Source organism: Poecilia reticulata, chromosome 12 (genome assembly GCF_904066995.2).
Source record: "Poecilia reticulata chromosome 12, P_reticulata-male-v2, whole genome shotgun sequence".
Taxonomy (NCBI): Eukaryota; Metazoa; Chordata; class Actinopteri; order Cyprinodontiformes; family Poeciliidae; genus Poecilia; species Poecilia reticulata.
In genome coordinates, this window is record NC_088841.1 from 32,092,772 (window position 1) to 32,112,678 (window position 19,907).

Genomic DNA, 19,907 nt, shown 5'->3' on the forward strand with positions numbered 1-19,907 from the left:
AATGGAAACGTTTATGACGGAAAGTGTTTTATATCCTAAACAAATGTAATAATAATTATTATAATGTTTGTTAGCATCTCAAAAATTTTAATAAACTGATATAAGGATGAACTAAATTAACTATTTGAGTTCATGAATATTTATGATTTAATGTAAGCAGTTATTCATTCCCTGAGAACATGATTTGTAAAAATCGAAGCGTTTCTTAAATCAGATTTTCTTTTCTTTATTCGTTTCTTCAGAATTCTCTGCACTCATCCAGCCTCTCTGTGTGGCGGCCGGCAGGGAAAACCTTTTCTTTCTCTGCTCCCTCACCTCTTCCTCCTTTGCTTTTTCTCCTTTCCGTTTGTCGTCCTGCCCTGCAGTCAGATCTGTCTCAAGGTCATCCTTCAGCTGCAGGTTTTTGTTCAAGGCTTGTGTCTCTGTACGTGTCTGACTTAAAGAACTCGTATCGATTTCAGCTGCCGGGTGAAACTGTCAGCAGCCTTGAGTCCTGGAGAGGGACAGTCTTCTGAAATGAGATATATATCTTAGTTTACGCCGCATTTAGTCCAGCTTCCTCTGCGATTTCACTCTCTGTGGATTCAAGAATACAGATTTGGTACAACTAAGCATTTTAGGCAAATTGTTTTGTTCAAAAACAATCATTTTAATAATTTATCTACACATTGGTTTAGCTTGTATGCAGTCACAGTGTTAATAAATGTCAAAGTGCTCACATTTAAAGAGCCTCAGTGAAAACCTGTTTATATTCCTAACAGAAAACTGGTTGAAAATTGATCTATTAACCGAGTATTCATGTTTGTTTGTGTGTAAGGTGGAGATGAGACTGCACATGAAAATGACCCTTTATTGATCATTTTGACTACAAACATGAAAAAGACACAACAAAACTTCCAGATGGTGATTTTACCCCAAGAAAATAACTCAAAATACACCAAATTATAGTTCAGATGTATTTTTTTCTTGCTTTTTTCTTGTTTACATTTTAAGAGAATCGATGGAAAGTCCATGTTTGATTTGTTTTTCCTTTGGCATTTTTCACATAAGTTTGTAGAGCTTTTTTATCCAAAAGAAAAATATCCAAAACTTCAGAAATCTCACAAACAAAACATAAAACGCCTTACAAAGACATTATGGTGTAGCAGAAAAACTTCCAGTGTTCAAGATGCATTGCATGAAATTGCAAAACCTTTGCATTGTGGTGCAAAACAAAAATAAAAAAATCCCCATGTCGTCTATGGGGTTCTGCTTGTTAGAGCAATGTTTGGCCATCTAAAATTATTTTTCCTTTTTAAATACACCAAATTAAAATCTGGTGAGCAAAAAACAACCCAAAGGCAAAACCGGAAACTATTTTTGTCCTGTAAAACCTTCCAAACACAAAATTATTGTTCCCTCTTTAGCTAACTGGCCTGTCAAGAACTTGTTTTCAACTGTATGAAGTAATATTACTATGTTGTCACCATCATGGTTTTTTCACAATTAAAGTTTAACCGACTGCTTAAAATAACATTTTAATAATCTACAAGGGATTCCAGGTGATAAAATATTAATTAATGACCAAACTGATCTGAAAATAAGTCATTGCATTTGATTTCAAGCAACCAGCATGCCGATGTGAGTGAGGCATCTGACTCGAATGCTGGTATTATTGTAGCAGTGTGTGATATATCTGGCTTAGCTGGTGATTAAACTGTGTTTTACAGCATTAAATATTTTGTAAGGTGATGCTGACATAATGTGTCCCTTCCCTAGCAAGTAGATATGCAATAGTGTGACTAGAGTTGAGGGGAGACAGGATGGGGAATTACATTTACTCAATTACATTTACTTGAGTAACTATTTTTTAAAGAGTGTATTTATGTATTTTTTTCTGCTTGGTACTTTTTATTTTTACTTTAATAATTTTCCTCTTATTGGAGTAAAACTTCTGGATTTTCTACCCATTGAATGAAAAATAAGCATGTTTTAACCAAAACATCTCCAGACACAGACACAAACCTACATTTTTTGTTAAAGTTTCATAAGTTTTTAATTGAAAGAAACTGATTTGGAAAAAAAAAATTCGCCTGATTTTGACTTTATGTTACTTAGATGAATTATTGTCATGCTTGACCTTAAAATATCAAAATTTCCACTTAACTTTACATTTTGGTAAAGTTGATGATTCAATTTTTAATCATTAAATAATTGATAATTTGATCAGTTACTCGGTACTTGAGTAGAATTTTCACCAAACACTTTTTTACTATTTAGTAAATTCTTAGATGGCTACTTTTTACTATGATTTGAGTAAAAAATATGCTGAAGTAATTGAGTACAATTCTTGTGTGCTCAATGTCAAGTGTCCAGCATGCCGATGTGAGCGTCATCTTTGAGTTTGACAGGTCAAATATGTAAATTCTGAAAATACAGAGATCTAATTTTCTTTTAAATTAATTTGACTTATTGGAGAGGAAAAAAAAATTTTAAGGTTTTTTTCAGTATGTGACATTATTTTTAAATGTATTTCAATACAGTTTCACAGCTATGAAAACATCTGATAAAATCTGTCAATCTGATGTTGACCCTAGAATTAAATGAGAGCATTTTGTCTTTCTAGCATTATTGTATTTCCATATAATCAGATATTGTGATGAATATTTTACCTTTCTGCCTGATAAATCATGAATCTGAATCACAGCAGCAGCACAGACGGAATGGTGAACAAACAGTAAGCTCACTAAATAGGTTTGTTTGACGTCATCTCTGCTGATTCACACAGAAAAATGTTTTGCTACAGAGGTCAGAAAAATGGTTCAGCTGTTTATCTGAAGCTTGCATGAAATAATTCCTCAAAGACTTTTTAAAGTGTTTTATAAATTCTTGTCTTTTATCATTTAGATAACTCTAATTATTATTGTCTGATATCCATTTGAAGGATGCCTGTCACTCTAATTAGGTTATAAAACAATGATCCATTAGCTTGTGGGTAATAAAATCTCAATTTGAATATGTCCTAAATTAGATTTCAGCAACACCTCATTAATAAAGGCAGTTAGGCTTCTGCTAAATTAGCTAATTATCTGAAATATGTAATTGGTTCACCCCTAAATCATTCTTCTACCTTATGCAGGTTAAAAAAATATACATTTGTGGCTAAAAACTAAGCAAAGACTCTTTTTTTCTCGGGTTTTTAGATGCAACCATTTGTTTTTCTTTCTAAACAGCTACTTCTTTGGATTTATTTGATATTTAAGTTTTTTGACGATCTGTTGCAGATTTATTGGAATCATTGTTTTGTCAATTACCCAGCCTTAGCTGATGGACAGAAAGAACATTCTAGTGGTTAAACTGAAAATACTGACCGTCTTTAAATGATAAAATAATTTTTAAACATAACCTTCAGTCAGAAAAAAGTTATTTTAAAAAGTTGCGCAATTCTAATGTAACAAGGTGTTCACACTTCCTAATAATGCCTAAAATCCTAGTAAAGGTTACCATTACAGTTGTTTATCATCAGTAGCTGTTGGCTTGACTATAGTTGTTAATTTTTTCTCTGCATAGATGCTGTTAGCTTGAGTCTAATGTTTTACTAGCTCATTAGCTGCTAACATAAATCTAATAAATGTTTACATTTGACTCTAGTGAGCTATTGCTTCTAAATAGCTGTTAGCTTGGCTTCCAATTAGCTGCAGATATGACCATAAATTTGCAGCCTGTCTGTTAGCTTGTCTCTGATTAGTTCTGGTAGCCAGCTTAACCTTAGTGGCTCAATTACATCAAGTAAGAACTTGAAATATAATAGCTTGGTTTCAAATATCTACTAGCTTAGCTTTGATTAGCTTGTCCCATGACTGATTAGCAGCTAGCTTAACAATGACTTAGCTGATAACTTGACTTTGACTAGCTTCTAGTTTGATTTTGATTAGCAAATAAAATTTAGTGTCTATTATTTTCATTGTGTTATTTCAGGGTTTTGTTAATCCATACTTCACCTTCAGACAGGATGATGGGTGTAAAGTGACGTTTTATCTAAATTAAATATCAAAATGTTGGCGTAACAATAAAATGAGACTGGTAGAGAAACAATGGCGGTATAAACAATGCACTTGTGAGGATGAGGAAGAGGATTACAGATGTCAAACTCAGTGACAATCTTAATCAGGCTGGTGCTGCTTCGTCTTTTTTCAATGTATTTTAATTACAACCCAGACAGACGCAGGTCTCAGAGCAGATGGAGGAGCCCGCTGACCCGTTTCACTCCTGACTCTCCCACTTCCTCCTTCATCACCTCCCCTCCCGTCATCCCGTGGGGTCACGGGGTCACCCATCCCTCAGCCGCGGTGGAGGAGACAAGCGTGAAACATAAAACGGTGCAGTTACGCTGCGGAGATGCAATCAACCCCCTGACAGCTGCTCAAAGGAGAGACAAACAGTAGCTTCTTAAATCTTCATTAGTCAACATTAAACGAGGTTTGTTTTACACTGCAAACGACACACAGCATATATTACACCTCAGCAGAGCAGAGCTGTAATGGTGTGTATTGATTCTCTCTCTCCAGTTGGCCAGTCAAGCATGTTCAGTTTGGACGTAATGAAATTACCTCCTGTGTGGAAATGTTGCAGCTGGATGGAGGCTGGCAGTAAACACAGCACCTGTTTGTTTCCCGACTCAATCGTCGCTTTTATTTCGGCTGCCATCAGCGTGATTCATTTATTATTCATCTCATCAGCAGCACTTGATGATGTAAATGACCTTCCTGAACTGTACGGGAGTCCATTTGAACGCTGTCAGACGCCATTAGACACCCAGGGCCCGGGTCAGCGCTCTGAGCGCCGCACTGACAGATAAAGGGAGACCGGGCTCTGCTGCCATGGATAGATCCCACCAGAAGGTGTGTGTGTGTGTGTGTGCGTGTGTGGGGGTGTGTGCGTGTGCGTGTGTGTGAGAGTTTGTTTGTAATACCTTATGGGGACAATGTTTCTGACACTACGTTATGGGGACCAATTACTTCTTGTGGGGACCAAAGCCTGGTAGGGACCAGGCTGATCCCCAAAGCCTGTTTGGAGGTCAGGGGTCAGAGTTAGAACCAAGGTGTGAATTGAGTTTTGGTTAGGGTTAGCTTTAGGCATGTGGTGGTTAGCGTTAGGAAAAGGGTAAAGGTAAGGTTTAGGCTGTAGAAATGAATGGAAGTCAATGGAAAGTTCCCACAAAGATATCCACGCAAACGTGTGTGTGTGTGTGTGTGTGTGTGTGTGCGCGTGTGCGTGTGTGTGTGTGTGGGGGGGGGGGTGTGTGTTCACCCTGACCTGGATTTGTGCTTTAAATCTATTTTTAAACAGATGTATGTGGTAACTAGTTCTGTTTACTCAATTATATGTAACATTTTTTGAGGGAAAATTACTTTTTGAAATAATTTTACTAAATAATAAGAGAAAAACTACTTCAGAATATTTTTTCTCAAGAAAAAGGAAAAAGTAGCCTAGACCAGCAAAGGTAGCAGCTACTTACATTTACTTAATTATATTTACCTGAGTAACAATTTGAAGAAATTTACTTTTAGGAGTATTTTTACTATGCTGTACGTTTTACTTTTACTTCAGTACAACTTTTGGGAACTCTGACCACTTTCACATTTACATTTACTTGAATATTTTTTTTTGGGAGGGTGAAAGTATTTTTAGAACTAGTTTTATTAAATAATATGAGAAAAACTACTTCCATAATTTTTTCTCAATAAAAAGCATAAAGTATCCAAAAAAGTATTTTGTAAGAAAGCTACTTGAGTACAGAGATCTGATTTAATTATGACATCAGCAGAGTTGGGTAGTAACTAGTTACATTTACTGAATTATGTTTGAGTAGATTTGATAAAAATGTATTTTTTTGCTGTGTTGTACTTTCTACTTTTACTTGAGTAATTGTATTCTGAAGTATTTCTACTCTTACTTGAGTAAATTTCTGGATTTTCTACCCAGTGAATGAAAAACAAACATGTTTTAACTAAAAATTCACCACACCTGCAGTTTCTGTTAAAGTTTCGTCAGTTTTTATTGAAATAAGCTGATTTAGAAACATTTTATTTTAAATTATTTTTATTTTTTTTATTTGAATTGTTGTAATTTTCGTCCTTAAAATACCAAAATTTCCACTTAACTTTATATTTTGGTCCATCTGATGATGTAATTTTTAAATATTAAATGATTGATAATTTGATCAGTTACTCAGTATTTTGAGTCGACTTTTTACCAAATATTTTTACTTTTACTATATTATTTGAATAAAACATGTTGAATTAGTTCCCGTCTTACTTGGGTGTAACGTTTGGCTACTTTCCCTTCCTCTGTTTTTAAATTATTTCTCTAATTATATTGACGGCAGCAGAAGGGACGGAGCCTTTGAGTCTGAATTGAACCTCACATTCGGACGGTTTTGCTTCGTTATATTAGCCTCCAGAACTCGTTTCCCTCTCCGCTCGACACCACGACTCAGTAAACACAACACCGCCTTCAATTAGCGCTGCGTTCTAATTGATTAAAATTCCCCGCGGAGCAATTATGCGATTTCAAAGAGGCGCTTCGCCTGTTTCTTTACCACCTTCTTGTGACTTCCATGCTTTGCATTTCTGTTTCTGCCTGATTCCAGGATTATTCATGGCCAGACTGATTGGAGGGTCAGAGCAGAGACATTATTTCACTCAGGTCTCAAACAGAGCCTAGAAAACGATTCTCAACCCAAACAATCAGGTTTCTTCCCTACAACTAGGATTTATTCAGGTCTAGTGAAAGGAAACAGGTAGATAGCATCTCTGCCGATCCCACACATGTTGGACACAAACTGTTTAAACCTTCAGGTTGGCGCTACAGAGACTGTAACTGCATTTCCATTGCAAATGTGCTCAAAACGTTGTCAATATTTCGCTAATGTAAAAAAAAAAAAAACACAATTTTGCTGTTAAGTAAGAAAAACAATTAAAATCACATGTGAAAATTGTAATTTTACCAGTAATAATAAACCGATTGTTCATCAAGAGATGTAAAAAAGTTCAGTTCCATCAACCTTTTCTAATGCAAATTTTAAAAGCTTTGATAGAAACACAGCTGATTTTTGTATTTTTGTACATATGTGCATATTTTCTTTTTCTTTTTTATCTAATCTTAGTTTATATACATTTATTTAACTCAAATTTCTTGTTTGTGCTGATTTTAACTTTCCAGTTCTTTCAATTGTTCTTAATCATTTTTTAATGCAGTGCTTGTGTTTGTTTGCAATAGTTTATTAAACGACCCTCATCACTTTTAGCGAGCTAAATGTGTCCGTTAGCGCTGCGGCTAACCAACCTGACATTACTTAAAGGGAACAGGCTGTGATGGGAAGCCATTGCTCTCTGCTGAAATAACAGGGAGGAAAATTACTCTGTGAACTTGACTACCGGCTCCAGAGTCACTGCAGCCACAATGACAGAACGCTAATAAAACATCCTCACACATGTTCAGACAGCTCATGAATAACAATAAGGGGTAAAACACAATCAGGGTGACGCTCTCTAACAATGAGGAAGGCTTTGTGCGATGCCTTCATTTGTCTTTATTGTTTTTCACACATGCATTTGTGCTGCTAACACATTGCTAACTGGATGTAAAGGTCAAACATTCTGTCTGAGATATGTGGCTTGTTTATAGTAAACCAGTTAAATAAAGTATGAAAAACAAAAACTCAAACCTCTCCCTAAAGGAATCTGGAAAAATACAAGAGAAATTGGAGAAACAATATTGTAATATGAACCAGAGAAAATATCAAAGAAATTCCAAAAACTCACAAGGTCAAACTTAACAGACCTGTTAGCATATTAAATATTAAGCTTTATGACAGGATACTTTTTTAAAAGTATGTAGTTTTATATTGGGATTTAGCATTGGAAGAACTAATGATTATGATTAACACATTAGCAATAGCTTTTTGTAGCGCTTGGTGTAGCGCTTTACCATTGATTGATGTTTTGTTTATGATTAGCATTTGGCATTAGCTTCTGCTACATAGCATGTTGGTGTAGCACCTTAGCATTGGTTTAACTAATGTTCATTATTAGCACCAAAGCATTAGCTTCTGCTAAATAGCATGTTGATGTACCACTTTAGCATTAGCAGAACCAATGTGTATGACTAGGGTTTTAGCAATGGCCTCCGTCTCACTGAACTGCTGTGCAGAAGCTAAAATCTCTGAGTTTTAATGATTGACGTTTCCACCTGGAGTTTGTCTGCTTTGCTCCAAATCAGCTGATTAGTTAACTTGTAACTTTTTCCAGTTATCCAGTTTCTTTTCACACTTCGAGCACCTGTTTCTGCGAACCAGGCGAGAACGTTCAGTCTGTTCTTCCACATTCTTCCCGTTGTACTCGTTACGACCCGAGTTTAACTTGAACAGGTCTTCATGTAATTCTATGAAATTACCAAAACTCCTGTGATTTTCCAGGAGAAGCAGAGCTTTTCTTCGCCTTGTGGCCTCCTCTATGTTGAGGCTCCATCATCTGGGGCCAAGTCGGCCAACTTGGAAGGACGTTTTGTTTTTGTTTTATCTGCTTTTTGAGCTGCTGTTAATATCAAAATCGCTCACACGGGAGAATGGCTAAGCACTTAGCTGCTAAAACAAAACAGCGTTTTCTTTTTCATAATCCGCGCTGAAGCGTGTGAGAAAGAGCAGATTGTCGTTTTAGGCAGAAAATCGGCTCCTGGAAAGCTTCGTTTGAGGGTCGGAGGTATCAGGTGGCTGATCTCTCTGCTTCTTTTCTTGTTTTTTATTTTTTTAATCTGTAGAAAGAAACAGAGGTCAGCGGTATCCCAGCATGCCTCACTTCACATGTTTCTGGCCAAAACCAACTGATTCTGCACGTAGTCAGGAATAACTCAGGCACAGCTTGACATTTGGCACAGACGGAGAAGATATTGGATTTATAATTGAATTAGTGAAGAGAAAAATAAGTTTTTGCTGAAACATAATGACTTGGTGCAAAGGTCCCATTTCCTCCATACTTGAGATGTTTTTGAAAATGTTGTTCATTTGGCTGTCTTGGTTCCACATACCTGAAAGTTGTTGCACCCTCATTAATCTTCTGCCTCTTTGTTTTATTTTATGTTTTGTGTTAATTTTTATGCTTTACTCCACTGCAAAGTGGGAATTTATTACTCTTCAGGCCAATGCATCACTGAGTTTCACGCTTTCTTGCTTACATATATATATGTAACTTCATGATCTTTATCTGTGGAAAAGAAAGTGATTTATTTCCATCTAAGCGATAAAAATGACCTTAAACAGCAGATATCTTGAAAAATTTGTTTTTTTAAGACACCCTACCTTGGCTGGAGTTCTGCATGTTGGATGATGAGATGCTTCTTGGATCCGTCCAACAGGTTCTGTTATCAGTCTGAGAAAATCACTTATCACTTTTAGCTGAGATCAAGACCTTGGCTTTGACTAGGCCCTCAACTTTCTTTATACTAAGCCTTGTTTAATTATTAGCTTATCTGTGGTGGACACACTTCCGCTAATTGTACTTAACGCTTTAACTAACTTTTAAAATGTTATCTTAGCTTCACTGAATTTTTACAAATAAATTTATAGCTCTAATTTATTTGACTGTTTTGTACCATATTAAACTTTCAGCTTAATGAATGTCTGTGTTAAAGCTTTGGCTAATAAATCTTCAGGTAGTTCAGCTCTTATTTTGAAGTGGGGGAAGACGGTCTATGCATCAGTTCTGTTAGTTTCAACTAAATAGCATGTTGCTTTAGCGTTAGCCTTAGCTTATGCTAAAAACTATGGTGGTACAGTGCTTTTGCATTAGCTTCTTCTAAATACCATATTTGCATAGAGTTTAGCATTAGCCTGGTCTTCTGCTAAATAACATAGCACTTTAGGGTTAGCCTGGGCTTCCACTACCATATTTGTGGAATGCCTTAGCATTAGCTTCAACTAAAGACCAAATTGTTATAGCGCTTTAGCATTAGCCTTAGCTTCTGCTTGTTGTTATAGCCCATTACCTTCTAATAAATGCCATGTTGGCGTTGCACTTTAAGGTTAGCTGAACTATTGTTTATGGTTCGCGCTTTAGAATCTCAACAAACTTTTTAGCTAGCTGATCTAGGACCTGTTTTATTTCACCATATCCCGTTCCCCATCAGTAACAACTTTGTACATAAACTCGTATCGGTTTGACCAGGGGAAGTAGCAACAGTAGCTAACTTCTGCTTCTCTTTAAATGAACCGATAGAAGACGCCGCTAAAGAGGCTAAGCTCCAAATTAGAAGGTGTAACGTCTATATTTAGTCTATATTTGGGGTCTCATGTTTCGGCAGACGGCGTGTCCACCTCTCAGCGACCTGCAGCGTTTGCTAACAGCTCCATTTATCTACAGGCAGGGTGTCTGGCTGGGAGCCCTCACCTGGCTGGGCCCTTCAGCAGCGGCCTTATTATTCCCCTCTTGGTCCCAGCGTGTAATTTGATCAAGTTATTCATAACATTTCAGCTGACGCCGCTCCCCAGAGTTAGCGTGACATTGATATTTGCAGAGGATAAATGCATTATGGGATGGCCCCACTGCTAGGAAATTGAGCATTAATATTTGCTCTTGATGTGACGTATATAAACAGACAGATTTGCCGGCTCTTGGCTCCTATATTGACGTCCCCCACTGGGACGGGGGTGAGGTGGCTGGATATTGGAGAGACGTGGAGACGGGGTAATAATGATAACGATTCATGCTTGTGTTTTTATCTGTCGGGAAGAAAGCCCGCTGCTTCCCGTCTCGGCAGTTTTCTCCTCGGTGAGGCGGTTGGCAGGTATCAGCGGGGTCCCGGTGCCGCATCAGTCGTCACGTTTTGGGCTAATTTTCGCTCACAATGCATGCAAATGCAGGCGAAGAGGGAAAAAGCAGATAAAAAGAGCAGGCTCTGTTTTCCTCCTCAGAACACCAAAACCTGAGGCGGAGAATGGATTTCATTCTGAGCTGGAGAATCCCTCTTTCAACTCCATGAATTCATTCATACACAGCAATGAGAGTCCAAATGCATCCCCCCCATACATAAAAGTCACAGCGAACAGAGACGCCTCATGCCTCAAGGGGTGGCACTGTGCAGGATCTGCCCCGCAAACATGGACGTTTGACTCTGAGGTCTGATGGTGGGAAACTCAACTCTCGTGCAAAGCAACTCAAAAAGAGTCAGTCAGTTTATCAATCCACCTGCAACAATTGTTGGCAGATGTTTCTTCCTAACTTTCAGACGCTCTAAAAGTATTGTTTTGACTAATTTAACTTTTGAAATAAAATAAATGCTTTTCTACTCACCAATGTCAATTTCATGTAGCAACTTCCTGCCTGCACCCTGCAGGTCAGTCTGTCTCAAACCTAAATAAGAGGAAGTCAGTAAAATAGTTCAGTAAAGAAATATGATGAAAATATCTTGTGCATGCTCTCTAAAGGGTTTTCTACTGATGTATAATCAGAGTTTTATCCCTGCATGCGTCTTTTAATTAAAAAAGTAAATGTAAACCAGCATAAAATGTAATAATTTAGATGGATGCACTTATTCTGCAGGGAAATTTTTGATTTGGGCTCAAACAGGTTAATAGAGTCACTGTGAGGATTTGAGTTTCCTGTGTGTTTATGTGTCGTCTTGTCCATCCATTGATTGATCCCAGCTGTTTCCCCTGATTACCTTTATACCCACCTGTGTCTGTTTCCCAGTCGGATCCTAGTCGTGTATCTTTTGTTTACCAGATGCTACCAGTGTTGGAGTTTTGTTTCTGCCTGGATCTCTTGCATTCTGTCGATTTGTCATTAAACCATCATCCTCCTCCACCGACTCCTGCCGCGTCCATCCTCACCTCTTCAAACCCCAATTCATGACATTTATCCTGCTGCTTATGCAGCTGAAAATGTAACAAATGTTGCCATGTTGGTCCCAAATCAAACCGAATCTGCTGCGATTTTACTTTTATCTTTTATTTTTGCTAACTTCGAAAGCTTCAGATGAATTAAAAACTCTTGATTTACTGTAAAGTTTTAGCTGAGTAAAATTAATCATCTGTGTTGAAATGTTATTGATTATTGAATTCTCCAGATAGTTAGATGTTTGTATTCATGCTTTTATTTTGAAGTGGGTGAAGACTTTTTAATTATCTTATTTGTATCGTTTCAAATGAAAACTATTTTCAATCTAAATGTGGAAACGTCCTGAAAAAACTCTTCTAGTTATAAACATGCAGCAAATGCTGGAAAATAAATTACTATTGTCATTATTTTTATTTTGAAAAAAAGTTGAGATAAATTAAAAAGATGAAGGGGAATTTTGTCATTATTGGTTTCCTCTAAATGTATTCACCTCATCATTCCTATAATCAGATGGATTTTTGTTTCTCACAGTTATAAAAATATAAGAACATCCCTGATGTTTATGCTCTTTACCGCCGGATGTCAAATCAGAAAACTGGGTTTCTGTGGCACCAGCCCAGGGCTTTGATTGCTGCCTGAGAGTTTGTTGCTTTTTTGACATTTTTCTGACACGTGACAAAGAAAAAAAGAACAGTTAAGTCCTTTTGTCTTTCCTGTGATGGCTTTTCATGCCGGCATGTTTCATTCAGCCTCTCGTATCGACTTGTGCGCATGTTGGACTCGTCCTTTTGTTTTACGCTCCTCATTGTTTTGACTACGGATAAAAAAGACGCGATTGTTTTGCATAATGTCACGACTTCTGGTTTAGAAAAGCGAGGACAAAAAAAAAAAAACTCCCCCAAATTGAGCGGTTTTATGTGTTCAGGGCCTCGGAGTGAAGTATCGTCGCTCTTTGTGCTCAAATGTCGCAGCAGAGAGACGGAGAGAGGGAACAAAAACTGTAATTTCACCCACTGTGGGATGGTGTGACGTTAATCACTGAGGATGAAAAACACCATGTGGAGAGTTCATGTCCCTCTCATCAGGATGAAATATTTCTCCCTCCAGTGATTTTTCTACTGCTTCCCAAAAGAGTCCATTCCACCGGATTCATAGGACAGAATCTGTACAGCTAAAACTCCACTCCGGGTTTTCCTAGTTACCAAAAACAACAACACTTCTTGCTCCAAGCTTAAAAACAAAGTAAATTGTGAAAGCATGATGTTGAAAACTGGACAGTAAAACATATTTGTAAGTAAGACCAAATTCACTACATTTTTTCTAATGTAATGTTTGGTGTAGCACAGCAACAAGTATTAAAGTATTAAAATGGCGGCGGTCTTTCATGTAGCATAGCCAAGACTAATTGATAATTTATGTCCCAAACTGGACATTTCAGTCATGAAATGCTGTAATAAAGACAGAGAATGCAGTAAAAAATTAAGAAATGATGCCTTTAAATCACAAATATTTAGATTTAGGACGTAAAAAGGAGATAAAATCTGAAAGGAAACACAACTAAACTGACGCTCTGTGTTTTCCTGATAAACACAAGATGTTACTGAACCTAATAAAGCAGAAAGTAGGATTTCAACACATTTCTTATTTAATAACTAGGCAGTAAATGCTCAGATAAATCTAAAACTGCAGGGGGATGTGAGCTGCATGATTGCAGGCACATTAATTTTTTATATAAATACAGCAGGTGAGTAATTATTCAGGAACAAACGGAGAAAACTCGCAGATTGTGGAGAATGATGAGCCGGCCTCCTGCAGTTACTCGAAAATGAGCAAAAAAGTAGTAAAAAAAAGTCCCTGCTTTGTTTTTCTGCTTTCTTACTAAAGGTTGTTGTGATGCAAAATGATAACAGAAAGAAAATACACCAGACTTTAAGTTTTAGCATGATACGGGTTTATTCTCATAATATTCTGACTTTATTCTAATCATTTTTATCATTTTATTTTCTTAGCGTGGTCCTAATACTTTGTCGTATGATCTAAACTAGATTCTAAAATCTTTATTGCAAAAACAAAAACTATTTCAAGCTTCTGTAAAAAACTTTTTTTGTAAAATTATGGAAATTGTAATTTTTCAATTTCCATCGTTTCTGATGCGATACTTAAAATTAACATAAATAACATTTATGGAAACACAGCAAATTATTTCTGTATTAAAACATTTTAGGTTTATTTCAAAGAAATTTAAATTTGTATCAAATCAAGTCAAAGTTTATTTATATAAACTGACAAATGCTTCACAACATCACAGGTACATAAATGATTAAAATAAATAAATAAAAGTCAGGACCAAATTTACATAAATAAAAACCAACACATATTTAATTTTAGCTGCAGCAGTTTTCCAAAATTTGGTTCAATTAAGTACTAAGTACAAAATTTTGTGTGTATAAAATTTATGAACTGAATGATTTAAACAAACGTTTCTATGATTTCTGTATAATGTATAAGCACCAGCGGAACAAGTCAGCGTGGGGCCGGGGGGCGGGGCCAATTACCAGGCCCCTAACGATTAACCGGGCCCCTTAAGTGCATCAACTGCTGTAGGCTGTTGAGGGGGAAGAGGGGGGGAGCGAAACTGTTGACTTTAACATTAAATACACCTTCTCAACAGGTGAGGGCGCACTTTCTCCGTCTATAATGAGACATTTAAGCGACTTGAAACCATTCCTCCCTCCCTGGCACCTCCAGACCCGGGCCCCCATCCGGCCCGGCTCGGGGGGAGACCGCCCCCCCGCCCCCCCCCCCCCATAGCTCCGCCCCTGTGTATAAGCTAAAGAAATCACTTGGTTCAAGTCAAAGCAGTCTGAATCTTAATGATAAAATGGTTTGTCTCTGCTAGAGCAGAACTATTGATTAAAACATTGTCTTTCATTAAATCAATTACATGAAACGCGTTAATTAGCAGTGGGAGATGTTTTCGATCTACGGTTTAATCAACACTGAAGTAATAATTTCTGCAGATGTTTTGACAGATTATTTCTCACTACATGAAACTTAATTATTCAACTCAGTTTTCCCTGAATTTCCTGATCTGAATGTATTTCGTTTGCACCTCCAGCTCGTTGATGTCGTTTCAGATCACTTACTTCAACATCTGGAATTTTCAGTTAGGAGCTCCATCCTAATTCATGGGGGCAGAAATCTCCCACATGTTGGTCAGGGAAGGTTTTCAACTCCATCATTAAATACCAGCAAGGTGGAAAAGTCATGTGTGCGCCTCCCTCCTCCTGAACCAGGAACACTTGGAACCGCAGCGGTTCCTCTCAGGGGCGGCAGGTGACGTCATCAGCGGGATCCTGTCGTCTCGGTCCAGCAGCACCTCGTGAACCGGTTCCCACATCCTGCACATGTTGGCCGCTCTCGCCGTCCGGCAGGTCGCCTCCGATCCGGACGGCTCTGCTCCGCATCCGTCAGCACCTGGAGGCGGATTTAACGGATCGGCTGAGACTAACGGGCTGTACTGTGCAAAAATGTTAAACCACCCTAATCTTCCCATTCAGGGGAAAAGTATAAAAGATAAATAGGAAATGCAGATTTCAAGCAATTATTTCATTTATGAGCAGACAAATGGCTTTTCCAACATGTGTAACTGAGCCGTTTTGGTCCAAAGGGGCATTAAAAGTGGAGCTAATGCGCTAATACTGTGGTTAATTTCAGCTTAGTGCTTAAACAATTTTGTTATCTTTGAATAACTTATGACTAATTTAAGTGGCTGTTTTATAAACTCACAGCTTAACAAAGTTTCAGATGTGCACTGAGAACTCTGTAGTAGTGGAGCTAATTTTTAGCTTAGCTCTTTTTGATAACTTTGATCATGTGTAGCTACTCCTAAGTTATTTTTCATGGATGAATTATTATCCATAAATTAATTTAAATTCCTCATATATGTCTAGTAAACTTACAAAGTTTGACATCTCCTGTGGTGGGAACACTTTCGCTAATGCGCTACTACTAACAAACATAATTGCTTTGTTTAGCGTATTAGCTTTTTGCTAAATTTGAAAATATTTAGCGTACTTAGCTTCTCCTGACTTAATTTGTCTGGATAAATTCTAAATGCTAATTTACTTGGTTGTTTTATAAACTTTCAGTTGAAAAAGTCTGCTAATAGAGGAGCTAACTTTTTTCATTTAACGCATTAGTGCTTTTGCTAGCTTTGAAAATTTTACTGGATAATTTCTAAAATGCTAATTGACATGTCTGTTTTGTTAAGTTGAATAAAGGTCGACGTCAGTGTTGGAGTTTTTATCAACTGTTAAGAATTCATCACAAGTTAGACGTTTATATTCATGCTCTTGTTTTGAAGAGGTGACGGCTTCATGGCAGTTCTGTTTTCTCACCTCACATTCCCCATTTTGTTCCCAATAACTTTATTTAAAACAAAAAACATATAAGAATAAAATAAAAGGATAGGACAACAAGCCGTAAACATGAATATAATATGTTGGGTGTTGCTTTTTACTACTGCAGGAAACTGTCTCCTGAGGATTGGAAAGGTTGAGTTCAAGGTTCAAATGCTAAATTATTGAACCAAAGTTATTTGAAATGATCTGACACTAACCTGATAAATCAGTGAGAAAACCAAAGTGTAAGAAACGCTGTGAAAAGATCTGCAGGAAGCCGAAAGAAGGACTGAAAATAGCTGCTTGGAAGGAGGATTTAATTAAAAAAGGAAGAAATGAGCTCTGATTTCCTTCTCCTTCCAGTGCCACTGTTCATTTGGACCGTGGGGTTGATGCCTGAGTGGATAGGATTTGGATTTCCTCTCCAGAGTTTCCCTCATCCTGCAGCTCCCACTGAGCTGGAAACAGCAGCCGTTCCACATGCAATCCATCATCATGTCAAACCGTCTGCATCTACGTCTTAGCCTGGTTTCAGTGCATGAACACAAACCCAGAACCATCCAATATTTGGACAATGTCATGAAAATTGTTTCCTCCAGTGTCTGTTTCCTTGAAAGCTTTACGGGTCTGGGTTTATCAGGCGCCGTCGTCACTTCGACGCGGCGCTTCAACAGGAAACGTGCAGAGTGAGACTAAAGACGAGCAGCTGGGCGTGCAGGAGGGTCTCCAAGGTGCATTTCTGTCTCTATCTGCTTCTTGTGTGCATTAGAATCATTTGTTAAAGGAGAAGTGATGGAGATTAAAGAGCTTTTAGGGGTTTTTAAGGATTTTTCCCATGAAATCCACATGGATATAGTTTCACCTTGAAAAGTCCTTCTGTAGTTAAGTTTTCTTGCGCATATCTATAAAATTATCTCCTTTATGACCCACTGAATTTCTATTTTTTCCTTCTGAATACTGGCCAGCATTGTTTCAAGTTTGTGAGATTTCCAGTTGTTTTTCTCTTGTGTTTGGTTTCATTGTCTCGTTGAGTGGAGCAGCTTTCAGCTTCTATGCACCACAAATCTGGAACAAACTTCCAGAAAACTGAGTCCCTTTAAATCTTGACTAAAAACTCACCTGCTTTGAGTTGATTTGAACCATAATAAATGGATCATTGATCAGTGTATTGGTGATTTGATGACGGTACTTGAAAAATGTAATGTAATGGTTTCTCAATGGGTGATGAGGTTTTTCAGACCTTATTTTGTGTTTTATGATATAAAACACTTGGAATTGCTGTGTTACTGAAATGTGCTTTACAATTGATTGATTGATTGATTGACTGGTTAAAACGACAGTTTTCAGACAACTGGACTCACGTTTGACTGGAGCAATAAAAAAATGATCTATTCTAGGTCATGTGGCTACAAGGCACTCCGACTCGTCACACTTTCACCAGCATGATGGACAGCTGGCTGCTGTATTCAGGGTTTTAGTTCTATTATTGTTTTTGCTCAACAAAAAACAACACAAAAACTTCTCAAGAAGACTGAGCGCAACGTCTTTCTTCACAAAATATCAACAAAAACGGAGTGGTGTCAAGATTGTAGGATTTCTCTCTTGTCTTTGGTAAAAGACGACGAGCCAATTCTCCGGCTGTATTCAAACCGCACCAGAGGTCACTTCAACCAAACCGACACCGAGGTTTGTAGGCAGACCAGAATTAGCATTTTTGGTTCGATTTCGCTTTCACACCTTAAACGAACTGGACTTTCTAGACAAACTGACAGGAGTTGGATTAAAGTGACCAGACGGGTTTGTTAGCACTACATCTAGAGTCTTCCTTATCTCCACTCTAGGGTTCAGCCAATAAACGCCAATGAAATTAAATGGCGCTCTTGGATTGGCTGCTTTGCAAACGCCAGCCAATCGCCTGTCAAATAGCATCGAGCTGAAGAATTTCAGCTTCCCAAACTGCATTTTAGATGGAAAGAAACACCAACAGGTGAATTTTATGTGACTAATCTGAAGTTACAGTCCATGAGTAGGTGAATCTGTGAATATTGAACAGGAAAAAGACTTTACTATAAAATAAATGTAGGTTCGTTTTGGGGTTTGAAGCCTTCAACACTTACACAAAGTGAACAATCCACCTTCCCTGCTCAGGTTTTCAGTGATTTATGCGTCAGGTTGCGAGTTACATCACAGGAGTGACCATCTCCAAAGCTGTGGATGGAGGGCTAGAGCCGCCGTAGGGGTCAGGCCTTAATAAGGTGACTCTTTTCTCCAGCTCCTCTTCTTCCCTCTGAGTAATTCCTTTTGATGTCACCCCTGGTTCTTCACATGAGAACGGGGTGAGGCGATGCGCGGCGTCCAAAGGAATCCCAATGAGCCTCCGTGTTGCATTCAGCTCCTTCCAGGAATCCAGATGAGAAGGAGGTGCAGAGCTTTCTGAAAACAAAACAAACCGGCGGCGGCTCTCTGCTGCCTGAAATACAGCAGCTTTTACAACACACTCTGTGTGTTTTTACAGTTTGCCTGTTTTTCATTAGTTAAATCAGAGCAGCCAGAAAATGGAGCTTATTTGTGTGTCACATTTAAGCAACAAGGCAGTCCGAAGTGTTTCCCATAAACCATTAAAAGATGTTACATTTTATTGGCTAAATAAGAAAAAACACTTATTATTAATAAACAACATTGATTTAAAGGAACTCACTGCTTCTGGAAGTTTGTTCCAGATTATTTGGAGCATAAAAACTGAATTCTGCTTCTTCATGTTTGGTTCTGACTCTGTTTAGACCAGAACCAGAACCTGAGAGGTCTGGAAGGCTGATACAACAGATCTTCAATGTGTCGTGGTGCTAAGCTGTTCATTGATTTATAAACTGACAACAGTGTTTTAAAGTCTATTCTCTGAGCTACAGGGAGCCAGTGCAGGGACTTTAAAACTGGTTTTAGTTTTAGTTTTCTATCTTCCTGGTTTTAGTCAGAACTCCAGCAGCAGCATCTGGATCAGCTGGAGGATTGATTTTATTAGTCAGACGCTGTTGCAGTAATCAATGAGGCTAAAGATAAACTCATGGATGAGTTTCTCTAGATCATGCTGAGACATCAGTCCTCTAATCCTGGAGATGTTCTTCAGGCAATAGAAGGCCGACTTTGTGACTGTCTTAATGTGGCTCTGAAGGTTCAGGACCCAGATTTTGGGCCTGTTCACTAGTTTGTAGCTGTAATAACTGAAGCTGTGAGCTCATTGTTACTCTCTTGGTCCAAAGATAATAACTTCAGTTTTGTTTCTGTTCAGGTGAAGAAAGTTTTGGCACATCCACACATTGATCTGTTTTAGGTTTAATGCTTGGATGGAACAGAGTTAAATGGTGACATTGTAAAGTAGAACTGTGTATCATCTGCATAGCCAGGCTAGCTAATCATATTATTTCCTATAACTTGAACTAGCAGGATCATGTAGGTATTAAATAAAAGGAGCCCCAAAACTGAGCCTTGCTGTGCTCCACGTGTGATTACTGTCAACTCAGATGAGAAGTTACTTATTGATACAAAGAGGTTTCTGATTGAATCAGTCAGGACTGATCTCAGTCTTGTGGTTCATTTAGATGCACATTTTTAAACAAACTATATTTGGTTCCCA

At 37.8% G+C, this 19,907-nt stretch overlaps 1 long non-coding RNA gene across 2 annotated transcripts in view; it reads left to right on the forward strand.

Moving 5' to 3' along the window:
* Positions 1 to 19,907, forward strand: part of LOC145554076 (uncharacterized) — a 332,923-nt gene that overhangs the window by 14,877 nt on the left and 298,139 nt on the right. The window lies entirely within an intron of this gene.